This window comes from Heteronotia binoei, chromosome 8 (genome assembly GCF_032191835.1).
Source record: "Heteronotia binoei isolate CCM8104 ecotype False Entrance Well chromosome 8, APGP_CSIRO_Hbin_v1, whole genome shotgun sequence".
NCBI classification, from domain to species: Eukaryota; Metazoa; Chordata; class Lepidosauria; order Squamata; family Gekkonidae; genus Heteronotia; species Heteronotia binoei.
In genome coordinates, this window is record NC_083230.1 from 58085487 (window position 1) to 58107057 (window position 21571).

General features: G+C 40.1%; 1 protein-coding gene across 2 annotated transcripts in view; it reads left to right on the forward strand.

The window, feature by feature from the left end:
* The window catches only part of SYT1 (synaptotagmin 1), a 668825-nt gene that overhangs the window by 130279 nt on the left and 516975 nt on the right, over nucleotides 1–21571 (forward strand). For both annotated transcript variants that reach the window (XM_060245124.1, XM_060245125.1), the window contains one exon: nucleotides 9418–9469. The gene's annotated coding sequence lies outside the window, so the exon portion shown is untranslated. The remainder of the gene's footprint in view (nucleotides 1–9417; nucleotides 9470–21571) is intronic.

Genomic DNA, 21571 nt, shown 5'->3' on the forward strand with positions numbered 1-21571 from the left:
GCTAGTGTTTAGGCCACCCAGTAACCTAATGGTACCCAAAGTCTAGCATGCTGATTTTTAACCTTCCTATTTGATGTGTGAGATAGACTGTTCACACTCAACATTTAGTTTCTACACATGAGCAGTCCCCTTAGCCCTTGGAAATGTGTTTATCAATGTAAAGTAGAAACTTGTATATTTATAGCTAGCAGAAATTCCTGAAAATGTAAATGCTTGGAAAAACATGATCACAGGAGCTGCTTTCAGAGTTATCCATGATAACCCACTTTACTCATTTCAAGCTTTCTATTTAAATGAACACATTTTTTTTACATTATATTTCTTTATGTAAAAATGCTTCAAAATGAACTAAAGACAGTGATGGCTGAATGCTTCATTCAGTGTTTCTGTGGAAAGAACACTGCAGATACTGTAAAAGCTCTAACTTTAGGTTAGCCACCTAGGACATTTTCACTAGATTCAGAAGTCAGACTTGGTAGTTTACAAATGACAGGTAGCTCTTTTCAAGTTTTCTAAGTATATCCAAAGAATTTTGTAATTCTGGTAATATACCTGCAGTTCATTTTTCTCAAAGACAGTATTTTCCAACAAAACAGTTCTGAATTATTGCCGAATATGAAGTGCACCATAATTGTTTTGTTTTTCTTCCTCCTCAGAATGCTTTCACCTTTGTATTGTTTATGTATGAAATGATAATGACTGCTCATTGTCTCTTCCCTTCATTTTTTTGTCACCTGCTTGCTTGCTGCATGGAAGGCAAAGCAGTTTTTACAAATAGCCAGGAACCTAACAGTTGCTGCTAGGGAAACAGGCTACTAGACTAGCTAGTGTTTAGGCCACCCAGTAACCTAATGGTACCCAAAGTCTAGCATGCTGATGAAGGTATTTGTGGGTTGGGTACTTAAAAAAAAAGAGAGAGAGACCAAAGACCCTTCCTATTGTATTAATATTAGTTCACTATCATGTTGTTCTCTGCTTGTGCTGTTACCAAAACTGAAAATAAAATATATTCAAATCCCTCTGGTACTTTTAAATATTTTAGTTTTTTCAAGTTAAGGTAAAATCCTGAGCAGAGACAGCAGTGACCTGAATGGTGGTGTTTGTACTGTAATCTCCTCTTGCTGACTGCTACTCATAGAATAAAATTTTAATCCATAAGATTAATGAAATCCCTTGGATTTAACTGTTCACTGTGTTGAGGGAATTATCAATCTTCTGTCGGAACTAGTAACCAGAAGGTTTTGTGTCTCAGAAGTAGTGTCCAAAAGAGACAACTCTAAGATCATCAATAATTTACATTTTTGTTACTTACAAACCTGGTATTTGGGATTCAGTTGCCATAGCAAACCATCTGGCCTGAATGGATAGTGTTTTAAGTGGTAGTTGCGTTGGGATTCAGTGTCTGCTTTAAAACCTATGCTAAACTAATCCTGAGATCTCTGCTTGGGGGCTTATTTGAAGCTGTAATAAAATCATTGTTACCATCTATTACCATGCACCTGATACTGGTGAAATATTAGAATAGGAATATAGCTAAGAATGTTAAAGTAACAAAGCAGGAAAGCCTTTGGTCCTTCTGTTGGATGGTGTGAAGCTACTAATAGATGTATGCAACTCATTAAAAAAAAATGTTGTTAAAAAAAGAAAATCTGAGCAGGGCCGGATCTAGGGAGGGGCAGAGTGGGCACTTGCCCCGGGCACTGCCAGAGAGGGGGGTGCCAAATTGGGTATGGAGTCCATTCTAATCTATGGGCCCATAAGATAGAATGGGCCCACAAGAAGGTGTCATTTTTTAATTTTGCCCCCCCTCTCAAAAACATGTAGATCTGCTCCTGAATCTGAGAAGATGACAGGCTGTATTTCTTGTCATCTCTGGCTTTTCCCAATCTAAAGCTGGCAACCCTACTTCCAAGGAATATTCAGGTCTACCAAAGGCAGTAGCCATATAAGTGACCCACTAATGAGTTTTGTAGTTTTGATAATACACCTGAATTTCATTTTTCTCAGAAACAGTATTTTTAGTAAATAAGAATTCTGACTTAATGTCACAGTTTGCTCTAAGCTATGCTGGGGTGCACTGGTGCACAAGTTTTTAAAAGGTTGCTCACAGATTTCTGCTCTCTGCTCACATGGAAGTTTTTCCTCCATTGGAAACAATGGAGGATGGGGGTACTTCCTATTGGGACCCATAGAATGGTCCAATATTTTTTTAAACTTGGGGAAGTTTTTGAGGAGAGGCAGCAGGAGCTGCAAATTTGGTGCCTTTACCTCAAAAACAGCCCCCCCCCAAGACCCAGATACTCCTAGATCAATTCTCCATTGTTGCCTATAGGGCCAATTGACTATAATGTTCCCCATAGGTTACAATGAAGCTGGGGGAAAGCACTTTTTTTTTGCACATCCCTATTATGCTTTTCACCTACCAGTATGATTTGTAAGCTGTCATAGGATTTGTAAGCATCACAGGCAAAAGCAGGATATAAATATTTGAATCAATAAATAGTTTGGGCAGGTTGATAACATTTAAGCAACTTCCTGTTTGTTAGGTTAGGCAGGGTTCTGACAGCGATTATTTCTTCTGTTATACTTGAACTGTAAAAACAAAGTAGGCTGCAAGAGTCTCTCTCTCCCCCCCCCCCCACTGGTATGTTTTCTAAGGCTCAGCACAGGTTGACAGGCTGCCAGGTCTACCAATAGAGTACCATAGAGCTTTCCTCCCAAATCGCTAGAGCATCTGCGAAAACCATCGATTTTTCCGAGAAGCTCCTAGAGTGGCTGGCACATGATGTCACCAGTGTGATGACATTACTTATGAGTGACATCATCATGCTGTGCACAAAAAAAGTCCCCCACCACAGGCCTCAGGGGACTTGGCAACCCTAACCAGGTTCCACTAGCCTTTTAGTAGCTGCCCATCTGCACAGTTATGGCACCATCAACTCCAACACTGCTTTGTGACACCTACCAGTAATGATTCTACTTCAGTGCAGCTCAGTGCTGGGGGCTGGGGTATTCCCATTGACACACCCCAGGAACTGCCGCTGCGTTCTGTTTTAAGTTCTTAGCACTGAAGTATGGGTTCCCATCAATCAGTCAGCACTATCTGGTGCTTTGAGGTTGACTGAGTGGTGGCAGTTCTGTGAGCTCACATCCATGGTGGAGAGTCCCTTTCCTTGTTCATAGAGATTTGGAAGGGTTCTATTTTCACATTAGGCAGGTGGGTATTAGAAGAGTTTCTCTTTGATCATAACATGGCCTGTAGACCCCATTCAGTAATCTTGTAGACCTGGAAGGTTCTCTGGAGCCTAGTTTGAGAAATGCTGGCTCATGCACTAAGTGTAGAAAGCATTAACTAACTTCCCCATCCCCAACATTTTAATGAATTTTCATCATGATTAAATGAGTTTATGACTAATTTCAGACATAATGTTAAACCATGGTTTGGTTGAACTATTTATTGTTAGTGCGATCTTGGAAATGCAGGTCACTCTAGCAGTTACGGTGTGTTAGGACCATCAAACTTGGATTTGAAATCATGACCTGAAGGTTTATGTCCCATGGTTAGTCTTAACTAACTGAATGTTAGTTACTGAATGTTACTGAATGACATCTTGGCTTTATTGTGGTTAGTGAATTCTTCAGTAACCCCATTGTATTCTGTTCTGTGCTGACATTTACATATATGTTACATTATATGTATGGATGGGCAGGAGCTGATCCATGAATTGTGATTTGTGCATGAATCAGACTGATTTATGGTTCATTCCGAACTGGTTTCTTTACTCATGCCATGCCCAAACTGGAAAACAAACCCTCTTTTTAACTTGGTGCTTCATTTGGTTCATTTCTGCAGTTCATTTTCCCAGACAGCCTTGTGCTGATTTGATCAATTCCTAAGAAATACTGGGAGTGGACTTCTGGGAGCCCTAGAAACACCTATAGCACTTGTCCATAGCTTGATTGGCAGTTCTTGGAGCCAATTATGGAGCTCCCATTCTGCTCTATGGGAGCAGACACCCTGTCTCCACTGCTTCCACTTTGTGGTACGAAGAGAGAAGAATTAGTTGTCATGAGCTGGAGCTGAAGTTTCCTGCGAGCACCTGCTTTGGGGGGCTATAACTTGGACATTTGAAATCCGATCTTCAACAAACTTGGAGGGCAGGTAGAGGAGAGCCTGCTGAAGATTCTTGGTAAGTTTTACACCTCCCAAACCAAATGAAACAATAAACTACAAACTGGTTCAAGCAACCATACAAATCATGAAACAAAACGAACCTCTGGTTCAGGCAATCACATGAACCACAACCCAACCCAAACCACTATTTTCACCTTCTATGTCCATCCCATATGTAGTGTGGAGTTTTAGGATCTGGAGAATCTGCAGTGCAATCCTAAACATAGTTATTGACTTCAGTGGACTAAGAAAAGTGTAACTCTGCTTATACAGTTGGATTCAGATCTCCATTCTACTTTGAAGCTCACTGAATGACCTTGGACCAACCACTGTCTTCCAACCTAACCAACCTAAAGTTGCCAAATTTGTTCCCATGCAATCAAATTGCATTTTATGGTTCTTACAAGTAAATGTTGAGGTAACAGATTGTAATTTTAACCAGTGTATTCTACTTAATATTTTTCTGCAGCTGTATAATCTTTGAATTTTTTATTATATGTACTATATTTATTAAGCTAGAAGATGTTTGACCACTACTATATTATTTGTCATATCTCATTATTCATATTAATGTCCTATATTTTATTTTCACATTTATTTTTTAAATATCTTACGTTTCACCTATTTAGGTCCATCTTGATTTTTACAATTTTTCTGTGGTTGTTGTTGGCCTGCATTGTGCTGTGTATTTGGTCTTGGACCATAATAAAGCAAACTGAACTGAACTGAACCTACCTTCCAGAATCAGGGTTGCCACCCTCCAAGCAATGGCTGGAGATCTCCCATTATTATGATTGATCTCCAGATGACAAAGATCAGTTTATCTGGAGAAAATAACCGACTTGGAAGGCGGACTCTGTGGTATTATATCCCATTAAAATTCCTCCCTTCCCCAGCCCTCCTCCAGCTCCAACTTGGAGCTGCCAGAATTGTTGTTGTGAGGATAGAATGGGAACTTAAGAACCATGTATGCTTCTCTGAACCTGTTGGAGGTTGAGTGGCATAAAAATGCACTTGTTAGATAGACAATTCTAGAACATGAAATGCAAATACTTATTCTTTTTTCAAATATTTGAGCTGTTTGTCAGAGATGCTCTTTAGGCACTACAAAATGCATGTCCAAATGACACCTCCAAGAAAATTCTTACAAGTAAATTAAATAGAAAATGCACATTATTTACATGATTGCCTCAGGCTCCTTAGGGAATCTTTTCCAGGCACCATTTGTAAAGAGTACAGAATATGCTCAAAAATGAAATGCAACGAGGCATAGCTAAAAGCATTTTATTCTACTGGTATTTCTAATGGATTTTGTTAGAAAACTGCTTCCTCTTAAACAATAGCGAAATGAAAACAGGAATGTGCAATGCTGACAAATGTTGCAGCATTGGTAATATGGTTGTCACTACAAAACTCTGTGCCATATAAAACCTCAGGAGACCATGGTCATAGTTGACAGGATCAGTGTTCCAATACAAATAATATTTGTTGCTTAATAAGAAGAAAGAAAAAGCAAATGAGCACTGTTTTCACAAAACAAGATTTTTCCTTCCGGGTTGAGAATTTCTCATTTTTCTGGGCACATCTGTTCCTTATATTTGTAAAGTTTGGAAGAAAGGTTAGTCAGATTTATGCCCCTATGATGGTGTTTGCTAGGTAAGAGTACCAATATTCCATAGTTGTTCAGTCTCACAAAGTTCATTTTTTAAAAAATCTAATTTTAGCACTGTTATACATTTAGCAGACAAAATACAAAGAGTGGTGGTGTCCATCCCGAGTGATAGAGCTGGCCAAATTAATTTAAGCCTTTTTTTCTGTTTCAGTGGCTACTCAAATAGGAATTTTACTTATCACTGTTTGGAATATAATTTTATCTTTGAAGCAAAAAAGATAGTTTGTTTCCTGAAAGGTTCTGCAATATTTATTGAATACTTTGAGAGAGTCCAAACGCGGATCTCTGAATTTGTCCTTGTATCTAGTTCTACTTTTCCTACATACTGTAGGCTAGTATTAGTTTATGTAGCCTGGTATATCTACAGCCATACCTTGTAATCAATGAGAACAGCACTGTAAGTTCAGCTCATAGGGCTGCCTGGTGCTGACCAGCCACCACTGCTACCACCACTATTCTTACCTGGTGCAAAGCAGCTAACTCCCCTTGCATCCAGAAATTTCTAAAAACAGTGTGGCAGGAAATGCCGTATACGGCTCCGTGAACTATCACAGTCCTGCATCCTCTCATGAGACTGGGCACACTAGATTTCATTGCATATTGCTAGGCTGCTGTGTGGCTGCTAGGAGAGCCAGACTCTCCAAAAACCATCACATCTAGTTTGGCTCTAAGAGAAGAACCAAATCTTGCAGAATCTTGCAGATTCACTCATGTTCCAAAACAGCATGAAAACTGAAAGGTAGCATTCCAGCTAAATGTGTACACTAAAACAAGACATTCTAAAAAGAGCACTTCTTGCTCTAGTCTCAGTGTATCTCTATGTCTGTTTAATTTTATTTCATCTTTCCTCAATGATTCTCAGAAGAGCTTAGCTCAGGGCAATATAGTTCTCCCTGCCTCATTTTATTCTCATTTGAGATACTCTTGGCAGAGAGAATAAAATGGACTAAAGGCTGCCTGGTGAACTTCATGGCTAAGTGGAGATTTGAACACTTGTCTTCAAAGGGCCGAAACTTATACTTGAACCCTTGCCCAATGCTGCCTCTGTTTCTACATACTTTCCCTTTCTATCACAGTTTTTCAGTCTTGTATTTGATTTCTCTTTGATGCCTAAAAACAATTTCCCATAAGATAAACATAAAGTGAAAAGAATACTGTTTAGCAGTCCCTTCTACCAAACTATTTCCCTCCCAGCTATAAACTTCCCAATTTTATAGCAATTTTTTTTAAAAAAATTACAACCAAGTCAGTTAGTTTCACAGTAAACATAATGATATCCCGTGTTTTTTTTGTTTTTTGTTTTGTTTAAAACCTTGCATCTTTTGTTATCCTTTCTCTCATTTTCTATTTTGTAGATAGGTGTCTTTCCCACTTTTAATATCTGACAGTCAGCAGGAACACTGTGGTAAATCCTCAAACAAGCATTGATTTTAACATCTATCTTAGCTGAAAGCTTCATGATGGGTGATTACAGACCAGGTTGCCTCAGAAATCGACTAGAAAAATCCTTCCAAACACAAACATCTGCTGCCTGTCCCCATCCTGTACTCACCCTGTCCTCTGGCATCCTGAGAGCGGCTCAAAAGCTACCATTTACAAAGTGGTGGCAAATTTTTGAGCTGCATGCCAGTCGCCTCCTCAGCATCTGAAAGCAGAAGGGTGCAAGCAAGGCGTCTTGGCAGTATAAAACCACCAAGCCACCCCCAAGCCACATCCAGCTTTTTTTAAACAAAAAAACTGTTTAGAGCGCACGTGTGCATTACTGCAAGTATGTGTGCATCAGCGCATGTGTGCCCGCATTAATGCACATGCATGCACATGCGCATGACCACTAAAATGTATGGGGAAAACACCAAACCGAGTGATGGGAATGGTGTGTGTCAGCCATCTGATCGCACTCATGTTGCCCCATGGACAGCTTGCAGAGGAGCATGTAGAAGGTTCGGGACAGTTCTTTTTGAGCTGTCCCAATCTGGAACGCCTCCCATCCCCCTCTAAATGCCCATCTGTTATCACCCATAGAGTCGATTTTTCTGATTTGTACTCCAGACTTCACTTTCTAATTGCAAATACTGGTGTATTGGCTTTTGAATTTCTAAATCAAGTGCACCAATATTGGGAGGAATCTCTAGGGACTGGAAATATCTGGGTGAGGGGTGCTAAGTCAGCCAACACTTACAAGATAATGCATGGGATGGAGAAAGTAGAGAAAGAAGTCCTTTTCTCCCTTTCTCACAATACAAGAACTCGTGGGCATTCAATGAAATTGCTGAGCAGTCAGGTTAGAACTGATAAAAGGAAGTTCTTCTTCACCCAAAGGGTGATTAACATGTGGAATTCACTGCCACAGGAGGTGGTGACAGCTACAAACATAGCCAGCTTTAAGAGGGGATTGGATAAAAATATGGAGCAGAGGTCCATCAGTGGCTATTAGTCGCAGTGTGTATACATGTGTGTGTGTATATACACACACACACATATATTGGCCACTGTGTGACAGAGTGTTGGACTGGCTGGGCCATTGGCCTGATCCAACATGGCTTCTCTTATGTTCTTGTTGTCCACTAGTAACAAGTGCTGCTGAGGGTTCATATACTCTGTATCATCCCAATTTGTTGGTATATGTGCTGTCAAAGTGTTCATATACTCTTATTTAAGTACCATGTTTACCTCTCTATTGCAAGTCAGAACTAAAAAAAAAAACTATGTTGAAAGACAGTGTATTGTCAGAATAGAAGTGAAAGGCTCAGCTCAGTTGTACACTGATGGTGTCTAAAATGCATCTGCTTCATGCCTTTGGGACCTGACCCTCAACTTTTCAAGGACCCTCAACTTCCCATCCCAGGAAGTCAAAGCAAACATGCCTTTCCTGGGAGGAGAACATGTGGCCTCGCTCAGCACCCAGAGGCAGCCTTGAGCAGAGCTTCCCCCCCCCTCTCCTATATGCTCTGGGAGGAGAAGCACCCTGTTTGTGTCCCTCAATTCAGAGTTCCTGAAGTGAAGGAATGGCTTGAACTCTTTAGCATGTAGACTGTCACTATTCAGGAGATAGGACACTCGTCCTGAAAGAGCCCCCCTCACATAGTTTCTCTAGCTGAGATTTAAAGGCACACACACAGTCTAAAACACAAGCAGTGTGCAAGGTTCTCTTAAGCCTGCCAAGGTTTAAAGGCTCATTATGGCTGTTGGGAGTGGCTTCTCCACACCAGCCAGCTGTCTGGCTGCAGAGAGGAGCCTACAAAACTGGTGGATCCCCCTCTGATACCTGGGGGCTGTCAAGCCTACTCCCACCAGCTTCAGGAGCAACAGGAGGCAATGAGAGCTGGGGTTGGGAGATTTCCCACCCCCAAGAAGTAAGAAGCATCACTACTGCTTGGCTCGCATATGTTTCATCTGCTCACTGCTTCCGTTTCTAGGTGTTTCCGAATCTCTTGTTTTCAGAATCAACCCTGGATCAGTAACTTTTATCTTGTCCAAAATTCTGGGACTTGGGTCTAATATTACTACTCTTGTGGAATGATCTGACTTCACTGATAACATAATGAATTACATTCATTTTGTTTTCTTACAGAAACATAGTGTTTTGACAGAAAGAGAAGAAAATAGAATTCATATTGTGAACAGTAAGTTGGCGTTTAATGTACTTTTAAACTCAATATTATTTGTTTCTCTTTTAAAACAAAAAAAATTCTCTAGTGTAAGAAATTAGTCTGGTAAGCAATTTCTGCATCCTCTTAAAATTCAATTTCATTTCACTGGAGTGGATTTTTATCCATTTATCCTGTAATCCTCTTAGATAAAAGACCAAGATGATCCATGCAATGTATCTGTGTAGCACCAAACAGAAAAATATTGGCATTAGGTGTCTTCTTAATAAGGATATTTTGGTGCCGTACTTAGTGGTAGAAAGCTACAGAACAACAAATATGACACATTCTTATCCTTTAAAACATGTAATTTGTCATATGACTTGAGTCTCTTATATATGTTCAGTATTTTTAAATGCTTTGTATGTTCCTAACAAACAGATATCCCTAAATTCCTCTATTGCTTTTATATTTGATTTGCACTTGGCATGTTTGAATTGGTCTCCATTCCTATTAGTCAGAGGGGTACTTAGGGTGCTACAAGTGAGGATTTCTACTAAGTGTTATATGTCTTATAGTGGTGTTGCTGTGCCATAGCAAGGACTGAGATGTATTGAAAACTCAATATAAGGGCCTTTTTATTATTTATTTATAAGAATAAGAATTGATTTTATACCCCATTTTTCTCTACTCTAAGGAGTCTCAAAATGACTTAAAATTGTTTCCCCATGCTCTCCCCACAGCAGTCACCTTGTGGGGTAGGTAGGGCTGAGAGAACTGAGACTGTCCAAAGGTCACTCCAGCAGTTGCATGTGGAGGACTGAGGAATCAAACCTGGTTCTCCAGTAGGGTTGCCAAGTCCAATTAAAGAAAAATCTGGGGACTTTCGGGACGGAGCCAGGAGACTTTGGGGGTGGAGCCAGGAGACATTGGGGGTGGAACCAGGAACAAGGATGTGACAAGCATAATTGAACTCCAAGGGAGTTCTGGCCATCACATTTAAAGGGACAGCTCACCTTTTTAAATGCCTTTCTTCCATAGGAAATAATTAAGGATAGGGGCACCATCTTTTGGGGCTCATAGAATTAGACCCTCTGGTCCAATCGTTTTGAAACTTGGGGAGTATTTTGGGGAGAGGCACTAGATGCTATACTAAAACTTTGGTGCCTCTACCTCAAAAAATAGCCCCCCCAGAGCCCCCAATACCCACGGATCAATTCCCTATTATTCCCTATGGGAATTGTTCTCCATAGGGAATAATAGAGTGCCTAGTAGACATTTCCCTCCCCCCCACACGCTTTCTAAAGGGGGGGAGGGCCTCCATACCAGGGAATCCCCCTCCCTGCCCCCTCCTTCTCTCTCACACACAAATACTTACCGGGTCTTCTTCCCTCTGCCTGCTGTGAAAACGAAAGCAAAGAAAGGGAGGGGCCATTCTCCGAAGCCCTTCCTGTTTCCTCCTTCCTGCCCAGCCTTAAAGGGGCAGACATTTTACAAACTGCTACAACAACATGAACCCTACAGGTATGTTCTCCCCCCCTCCACCCCCCCCCCCCCGCTTCCTGATTTCTGGAGACCGGGGGATGAAGCTGTGAACCCAGAAGTCTCCCGCCAAAGCGGGGGGGTTGGGAAGCCTATTCTCCAGATTAGTCTGCTGCTCTTAAGCACTACACCATGCTGGCTCTCATAAAAACATTCTTTGCCACCTTCCACCCAGTAAGGGCCCACAAATTCTGGCAACTCCGGCAGGTGCAGAATGCAGCAGCCTGGTTATTAGCATCGAGGCCTTTACAGGCATGGATGCATCCGGCGCTGTGTGAACTGCACTGGCAACCCGTTGAGTATTGGACCCATTTCAAGGTGTTGGTCCTTACCTTTATAGCCCTTTATGGCCTGGGGCCTGCATATCTTTGGGACTGCCTCTCCCCATATGAGCCCTCCCCTGGGTTCTGAGGTCAGCTGCACAACATCTCCTTGTGATCCCTGGTCCTAAGGATGCTTGACTGGCTTCAACAAGGGCCAGAACCTTTTTGGTCCAGGCCTCCAACTGATGGAATGAGCTCCCGCTGGAGATCTGGGCCCTGTGGAACTTATCTAAGTTTTGCAGGGCCTGTAAGATGGAGCTCTTCTGCCAGGCTTTTAATTGATCCAGTGGGTGTCCCCTGAAGTCATCACTCCCCCCAGCACCTTACCATCTAGGTACTTATGTTATGCTGAACACTACCAGCCTATATGTGGTTTATGACTTGTTGCCAATGATGTGGATCATGGTTTCTGTTAACTCTATAATTATGATATTATCTAGTTTGGATGTGGTTTGTTTAATGTTTTTGTAAGGTTTTTTAATGTTGTAATCTACCCAGGGTCCACTTGTGAGATAGGGCAGCGTATAAACCGAAAAATTAAATTAAATCAAATCAAATCAATCAAGCTGGCAAACATTTAAAAAACCAATTAAAATAGAGTTAAAATAATAAAATTTGATGGAAAAGCACATACATAAAGAACATCAGAAGGAGGGCCAGTAACTGTTACTGGGAGCATGCCAGACAAAACAAAAAAGTCTTCACCTACTGGTGAAATACACCAATAAAGGGATACAGATTAGTCTACTTAGGGAAAGAGTTCCAAAGTTTTGGTGCCAGAACTGCAGTGAAAGCAGGGCCTCTGAGAATGACTGCTGTGAGAGGGTATGTGCATATGGGAAAAGAGGGGCTTTTGGGTAGAAAAAGTCCAGAAGGAACTCATTTGCATATTAGGCCACACCCCCTGATGGCACCATTATTTTTTGTTGAAAATCCCAGCAGGAACGCCTTTGTCTATTAAGTCACACCCCATAAGAACATAAGAGAAGCTGTGTTGGATCAGGCCAATGGCCCATCCAGTCCAACACTCTGTATCACACCCATATATATATATATATATATATATATATATATATATATATATATATATATATATATATATATATATATATATATATATATATGTGTGTGTGTGTGTGTGTGTGTGTGTGTGTGTGTATATATATATATATATATATATATATATATATATATATATATATATATATATATATATATATATACCGCACCATTGATTTATACAGGGACATTATGATACTGGCTGATTTGTTTTCCGTTCCCTTCCTAATAATTCCCAGCATGGTGTTGGCCTTTCTTATTGCAATCACACACTGTTTTGACATAAGAACATAAGAGAAGCCATGTTGGATCAGGCTGATGGCTCATCCAGTACAACACTCTGTGTCACACAGTGGCAAACCCCCCCCCCCCCCAAATGTCATCAGGAGGTCACCAGTGGGACCAGGACACTAGAAGCCCTCCCACTGTGACTCCCAAGCACCAAGAATACAGAGCATCACTGCCCCAGACAGAGAGTTCCAACGATAAGCTGTGGCTAATAGCCACTGATGGACCTCTGATCCATATGCTTATCCAATCCCTCTTGAAGTTGTCTGCTTGTAGCCTCCTCCTGCGGCAGTGAATTCCATGTATTAATTACTCTTTGGGTGAAGAAGTACTTCCTTTTCTCCGTTCTAACCCAACTGCTCAGCAATTTCATTGAATGTCCACAAGTTCTCGTATTGTGCGAAAGGCAGAAAAATATTTATTTCGCTACCTTCTCTATCCCTTGCATAATCTTGTAAACCTCTGTCATGTCACCCCTCAGTCAACGTTTCTCCAAGCTAAAGAGCCCCAAGTGTTTTAACCTTTCTTCATAGGGAAAGTGTTCCAACACTTTAATCATTCTAGTTGCCCTTTTCTGCACTTCTTCCCATCCTATAATGTGCGGTGACCAGAATTGTACACAGTATTCCAAATGAGGCCGCACCATGGATTTATACAGGGCATTATAGAGGCATTATGATACTGGCTGATTTGTTTTCAGTTCCCTTCCTAATAATTCCCAGCATGGTGTTGGCCTTTTTATTGCAATTGCACACTGTCTCAACATTTTCAGTGAGTAATCTACCATGACCCCAAGATCTCTCTCTTGGTCAGTCTCCTCCAGTTCACACTCCATCAACTTGTATTTATAGTTAGGATTTTTGGCCCCAATGTGCATTACTTTGCAGTTGGCCACCTCATTTACCATGTTAAACCTTATTTGCCATGTTGATACCCACTCGCCCAGCCTCAACAGATCCCTTTGGAGTTCCTTACAATCCTCTCTGGTTCTCACCACCCTGAACAATTTAGTGTCATCTGCAAACTTAGCCACTTCATTGCTTACTCCTAACTTCAACTCATCAATGAACAAGTTAAAGCATCGGACCCAGTTCTGAGCCCTGCGGCACCCCACTGCTTACCATCCTCCACTGAGAAAATTTCCCATTTATACTCACTCTCTGTTTCCTATTAATTAGCCATTTTTTGATCCACAAGAGGACTCTCGAGCTTACTAAGGAGCCTTTGATGAGGAACTTTATCAAAAGCTTTCTGGAAGTCAAGGTAGACATCTATTGAGTCCCCTTTGTCCACATGTTTGTTCACCCCCTCAAAGAACTCTTAACAGGTTAGTGAGACAAGATCTTCTCACCCCCTGACTTCAAGTCAGCCAAAACTGCGTTCCTGTGCATTCCTGCTCAAAAAAAGCCCTGAGGAAAAGCCAGTCCTTAAGGTTTTTTGGTCTCAGACTGTACAGGGATTTAAAGTTCAATACCAGCAGCTTGGATTGAACCCAGAAACAAACTGGAAGCTAGTGTAGGTGGACCAAGACTCGAATGATATGGTCTCTACAATCCACTCTGCTCAACACTTTGGGCACAGCATTCTGTACCAACTGTAGTTTTCAGAGAGTCTTCAAGGGCAGCCCCATATAGATCCCATTCCAGTGATCTTATCTTACAGGGGCCTGTGTCACAGTGGCAAGATCTGTTCTGCTCAGGAAGGGACACAGCTAGCTAACTAGTTGAAGCTGCTAAAAGCATCCTTGGCCACTGCTGCTGCTTTTTAATCCAACAAGAGTCCTGGATCCAGGAGCACTCCAATCTGCTCATGTAGGGGAGTGCAACATCATCCAGGATAACTGATTTCACAGGGCCAGACCTTTCCCCCACCAATGGTACCTCAGTTTTGTCAGGGTTAAGTTTTAATTTTCTTAGCCCTCATTTTTTCCAAATCTGCCGCTATGCAGTTATCAGCCTTTAAGTGTAGTTAGAGAATTGTGTAGTTTTGCATGGCAGATGCCTGGGGTAAGCTTCTGTGGTTCTTGATTGATACTGCCTCAAGATCGCAATTTTTAGAAGCAGATTTTAGACAGAAATGTGTATACTTTTAAGCAGATTTCATCTTTTTTCCATTATGGAAATAATATGTAAATAAGAAAACGGGCAAATAGTTATATACTTGTACCACAGTTTTTATATATACATAATGGAAAATCTGTCTGAATTAGCCTTCTCTGTCAGCAAGCAAGAACACATAGAACTCATATCAAAATAATCCAAATCAAATCTGAATGCATTTATGTACATGAAGAAGAAATTAATCAAGCATTCTTGGTACTCTGATGAACACAACCCCCTCCTTCAGACAGAATCCCATGATAAATTTGTTGATAGAATCCATCGATTAATTTATCAGCCATGGTATTATGTTTATAGAATATAAAGTTCTAACCATGAATATATAATTACAGAAATAGAATGGTGCAATGGTCATTTAACACATGTAATATATAATTTATTTATCACACTGTTTGGACTGAATTCTTGGAAATAAAATTAAAGCAATATTATTTTTCCTAACAATTTGAACAATAATATTACAAATAAACTGGCATTGCTCAGCTAGCGACATAAACTGTTATTCAGAGAACTGTACAGTTAGGTATATTGTCTGCAACATTGTCTGCAAATGAACTGCAACATTATATATTTGCTTGGAGTGATTAAATCTTATTCCTTAATATAAATGCTGAGACCTCTTGAATTAAAGTACCCCAAAATAATCTGCCTGAAAATTAATAATGTTGAAAAATAATAGAAAATTAATTGCCTGTTCAGTTTTTCAGCAAAATGTTTGATAACTTGAAATTAGCATTCCGCTTTAAAGTTCATATAGGAATGCGTAATAAATGTAATAAACCTCTTCAGTTCTTTCTTTGGACAACCTCATCTTCAAAGCATTATTTTAAAATCACTGAATGGAAGAAAGTTAATTCAGTTGAAGGATGGGTTGAAAATTTAGGATACTTCCAAGTTTTCAAGAATTGGGCATTCTACTTTCTTCATCCAAACTAGATGAAGTGATGACCAAGGACCAGCAGCCTGAATTAAGGATTGTACAGAACAGTTGTGGATTGTAGAGAAATGCCCTCCATCATAAAATTATCCTCAATATTTCAACTACTGGGCTGCATTGTGGTTGTGGATTGGAACCTAACTGCAAACTTGTAACTGGCAGAAATGAGGGGTCCGGGAGAATGATCCATCAAACTCCAGTAGTACAGTACTTTAGTGCTTACTTATGCTAATAGCTCTAGCTGAAGTAGGTCGATGGTGCAGCACCCCACACTTTGGTAGAATGTTGTACCTCAAGAGGATACAGAAATAGCCTACCTGCCAAAACATCATGAAATCATTATCTCTCCTACCAGATTTACCAGATTCTCAAAGGGGTTATCAAGAATCTTATGCAGAAATTCTCAACATGGAAAAATCTGCAGATACTGATCCAGAGACTGCAGACAAAAGCACACAAAATGGATCTTTTTACAAACCTGGGGGAGGGAGTGGGGGGGGGGGAATCCCAAGTTTGCAGAAAAACCTGACAACCAGGGAAAAAACATAGTGGGGATAAAACCAGGGCTTTTTTTGAGCAAGGAACGCACAGGAATGCAGTTCCAGCTGGCTTGGTGTCAGGGGTGTGTGGCCTAGTATGCAAATAGTTCCTACTGGGCTTTTTCTACAAAAAAGCCCTATGTGAAACAATGGCGATGTCAGGGGGTGAGACCTAATATGCAAATAAGTTCCTGCTGGGCTTTTTGTGCAAAAAAAAAAACCCTGGATAAAACCACCCAAAATAGTAGAACCAGCATCTGTAGCTTTAAGAAATGAATGTTCCTGGTGGACATTACTAGGCAGCCACAATGCGTGGCTCAAAAAAGGCCCTGGTTTTAGCCCAGTTTTCCAGCTTGGAAAGGTCATACCATATATTGATTCTGTCTTCTACTGTATTTGTTAATCCTTCCAATTTAGTATCATTTACAACTTTAAAGAGCATCCTCTCTTTTCCTTCATTCAACTAATTTATAAAGATGTTGACCAACACAGGGCCCAGGACAGAACCCTGAGGTACTCCGTTTGTCACTCTTCTCCAAGTGGATGAGGAACCATTAACAACACTCTTTGGGTGCAATCTGTCAACCAGTTACAAATCAATCTAACAGTAATAGGATCCAAATCACATTTTACCAACTTGTCAGCAAGTATATAATGTAGAACCTTTTCAAAAGCCTTACTGAAATCAAGGTAAACTGTCCACAGCATTCCCCTGATCCAATGAGATAGTAACTTTTTTTTTTTTTTTTAAAGAGAGATATAAGGTTAGTCTGACATGAGGTTCTTGAAGAACCCATGCTGGCTCCTAGTAATTACAGCCAAACTTTCTAAATGCTCAAAGACTGGCTGCTTGGTTATTTGTTCTAAAACCTTCCCACATATAGACATCAAGCTGACAGTTTGGTAGTTACCTGAGTCTTGTATTACATATTCTGACCTATTCAATTATGAAGAATTTGTTTATGTGTAATATCTACTTTTCACTTGTGAACTGAGGGGTTCACCAATACTTTCAGGAAAATATTTTAAGGACACTTTTGGGCATATAGTATTGCTTTAAGTGAACCCTTTCATATATGATATGGACTTAGTGTGAGTTGCAAGTTGGGGGCAGACACTGTGGTGTCTTTTAAAACAGATGCTGTGGTGGTGAAAAGTACTGTAAATTGGAGCTGACTTCTGATGACATCTCATGGCATTTTCAAAGCAAGAAACAAATAGGGGGTTTGTCATTGCCTGCCTCTGTGTAGGCCAAATATGGACTTAATGCCACTTGTAAATTGGGAACTAGCCATGTGAGTTTGAAACGTGCCATCCATCCCACTAAATTGTTGATTTATTAAAAGCAGCTAAGATAGGAAAAAATAAATAATCCTCCAGGACATAGGTATTCCCAACAGAATTAGGCAGTTTTCTGTCTGTAAAGAAGTTTATTTTAATGAAAGGGACATCTGTGAAGGAGCTTTTGGGCCGCTGCTGTTTCCTGGAAGATGGTTTCATTAAGCTGCTTTCTTGGAAATCTTGAGCATGTTTTCTAATTAATAGGTAGGAAATGGATGTTCTCCCTCATTCTATTATTAGAACAATACATAACTATATGTTTTCTAAGCCAAGCATGCTTGTTTTTTATGCTTGTATGCCACTGTCTTAGCCCAGATTCTCCATTTATTTGTTTGATTTTGCAGCAATATATTTTAAGATGATAAATATAAAACATGGGTTTACACACCACAGATCTTTGACATGTACCATACTTTCAACATGATTTTACCAAATTGTTCAGTCTGCAGTATTCTCTGGAGACTTCAGTTGCCATCTATCATTTTAGCGCCTTGATTGATTACTATTATTTAATCTATCTTCTGATTCTTTTAGCTTTTATGTTAGTTAAAATCAGGGGTGGAATTCTAGCAGGAGCTCCTTTGCATATTAGGCCACACACCCCTGATGTGGCCAATCCTCCAAGAGCTTACAAGGCTCTTTTTTGTAAGCTTTTGGGGGATTGGCTACATCAGGAGTGTGTGGCCTAATATGTAAAGGAGCTCCTGCTAGAATTCCACCCCTGGTTAAAATATATCCATAGTTAATGTCTCTGAAGTAGGATAATGCATTGTTGAATGATTGTTAATATTTTGTCTCAAGTAATAACATCTCAACTGAATGTTGTGGTCATGATCCAGAAATGGCTGTTCAGCATACAGAATCAGGATTCTATAAGTGGTTTACCATTTTACCATCTCTGCATCAGCATGTGTTGTATTTTTCTACTTGTAACAAGTTCTCAAAGTAACTTAAAGATAACATGAAATATAAAACTTGTGTTGTCCCTTTATTGTTACACCAATATTAAACTGGCAAGCCCTTTGGTAGCTGCAAATCTATCAGTTTATCAATCTATCAGTAAATCTATACAGTTTTTAAAAGTATCATCTGCAAATCTATACAGTTTTTAAAAGTTCCGTCGACTGTGCTATAATATATTTCCAAGTAATGGGTGAGATCCAGTCCAAATTACAGTATTTAGTATAGAATTTATTTCACAGGACTCCCATTTGAATCTTGGTGTGTGAAGGTACTTGACTTCATCAGGCATTATGATGTTGGATGTTTTATTTTTTGAATAATCTCAAGCAGTGATTTAAGTGCTGCAACATAGTGAATATACATTGTCATGGAGCTGTCCCATGAATGCAAGATCCCTTTCCTTATTAGTGGATACTTTCACATGGGACTGCTTGCAAATGGCTTTTGCCATACTTACACAGTAAAAAACCAGTTGCAAAGCATGTTATTTAGTGTGTGTTAATGCACCCAGTCACTACCTGTTCAGATTCCGCCAGTGTATATGCAAAGTTAGATTTTGTTTGATTGTTTGTTTCAAAGAAGGCTTGTTTGGAGTTCTTCAGAAACCCACTTTTGTTTTCATTATAATATGATATCATCTGCAAAGTTGGGTGATTCACTGTTCATCCCTGTCAATAAAATTGGTTCCCCATATTTTTTGTTCTGTCTCAAATGTTGGTTCAGGCTTGAATGTGGCCTGCTTTTGGGTTAATGGAGTTCAGAGAAAATAATGATGAGCTGGAACAAGATGACCTTGTGGTTCTTCAATAGCACCCTGCTGCAGATAGGAGTCAAGAGCCTATCACCGACTCCCAATTAGCCACATTCCATCCAATTAAGGTTCATTATTTGCACCTGTGAGAAAGGACTGACACTAGCTGCAGATAGGTTTTGTTTCCTTTCATTCTGGTGAGACCACCTCTTAGGTAATTTGCCCAGTAACTAGCATTATATCACCACCGAGGGAGCACCCTATTGGTATTTCAGGCCTGAGACCACATTGGACCCTTGGCCATAAAGAAGTTAGTTTTTAGCTCATTGTTAGCTTGATGGTGACCGCCTAAGACTTCACTATTCAGCCACTGTCTTGCTCACTACAGCCATCTTAAAAACTTGCTAGTTGTGGGCCAAACAGCTCTGGCCTATGCTGGCTCTGGAAAGAGACACTGGATTCCTGAAACGCCTCAGTTGAGAATGGGTAACTTCTGTTAATTTGGAACCAATGTATTACTGTCTAGTTAGACCTTAAATCTTAGCTTTCTTGTTTGATGCCTCATCATTTTTGTTCCTTTGGAAATATTCTTGAAAATATATTTTAGTCTACTTTTGTGGTTATTTGTCTTCAACTGGCTTCAGTCTAAGTCCAGCATCTTAGACTGGGTGTCCACCTACAGGATAATTGCTTTTGAGAGAAACTCGTTCTGTAAGCCTACCTTGCAGGGCTGACTTTCTTGTTTAGTGCTGGGAAGGTTGGAAGCTTACCCTTTGGCTTCTAATCCAGGGGCATCAAACTCATTTGTTATGAGAGTCAGATCTGACATAAATGAGTCCTTGTCAGGCCAGACCACATGTGTCATAAAATGTAATGCTAGGTAGCAGAGATATAAATGTTATAAAGGACACAAACACAATTATATATATATATATATATATATATGATTAAAGTATTAGCAGTCTTGCAATATTGTGGTTGATATCAAAGCAAGCTTTCCATTCCCCACTTCCTTCCCAAGAGAGGACCCTCAACCAATGGAGAAAATCGAGGCTTTGCTCCTGTGCAATTGAGAAATCCTGACAAAGCAAGCTGTGACACAGAAAGAAGCAAGAGATAGAAGGCAAAGGAAGCAGACTTGCTCGCAGGCTTGATAGGTGTGTGAATAGTCACATCCTAGGGTTTTGTAATTTTATGTCCTGCAGCTCTTAAAACAAAGATCCTTGGCCCTGGCCTGGACTTAGGGGTCTTTCACAATCCCTGACAACAGTTTTAATATAGAGCCTTTGGGGTCCCATTACTTCTTTCCCCATCATAGAAACTATCAGTGTACTTTTGTTGTCTGCTTCCTATAGTTTATGAAAATACTTGGTTGTTTGTCCCATGATTGCCTAGTTTACTTATAAGCCTTTGGTGGGAGACATTGTCCGTTATTTAGCATAACAGAGATGGACATCAAGAAGGCTGGTATGCTAGTGGTGTCTCCTTATTTGATAAGAAATACCTCAGTTCTGAGACATCTTTTCCACAGAATGCTGGATGGTTCACATCATATTCAGTATGCAAAATTAGTTCTTGTGCTCCTCCCTCAGCTCATAACACAAGGTTCATTTTGTAACTCAGTATAGTTCAAACAAAACCAAATGTATTCTGTTGTTTGTCAAAGTTCAGATGGAAGCATATTTCTGCTATCTGATTTGTTTCCGTATCCTCAGCTTTCTCTTTTTTGAGTTTATTATTCTTTAATGTCTTTATTTCTTTTGTGGCTTGGGATGTCATTAAGGTCTTCTGAGGCATGTCTTCCCTTAGGAGCTCATACCTATTGTGTGTAACAGTATTGCTGTGAATGTTAGCTGACCATGCCTTTGTTAGGTTAATGGTCAGAATGGTGCACTGATGTCAGGAAGCCTATACCTATAGAAGAATCACCCCAGTTCATATTTCTTTGGAAAAGAATTCAAGAAGGGATGGACTAGGACTATGCAAGCTTTGAAGAACCTGAAAGAATGGAATGGAATGTCTTTGAATTCCTATATATAGTACTTGTTCTTTTGCTCCACACTTTGTGTTGTACTGGCAACCTAATAATATGCAAAAGGAATATTATGTAACTACACTGTACTTGCAATAACAGCACATTCTGGTGTTATTTTTTTCCTTGAAGCTGGCAGTCTAATTGCAAATAGTAGAGAATGGAACTTTGTCTAAATTATCTGGCTATAGCACACATTACCTCAGATCTTTTTGAAGAGTTCCTGTGTGCTGCTGATTAGAT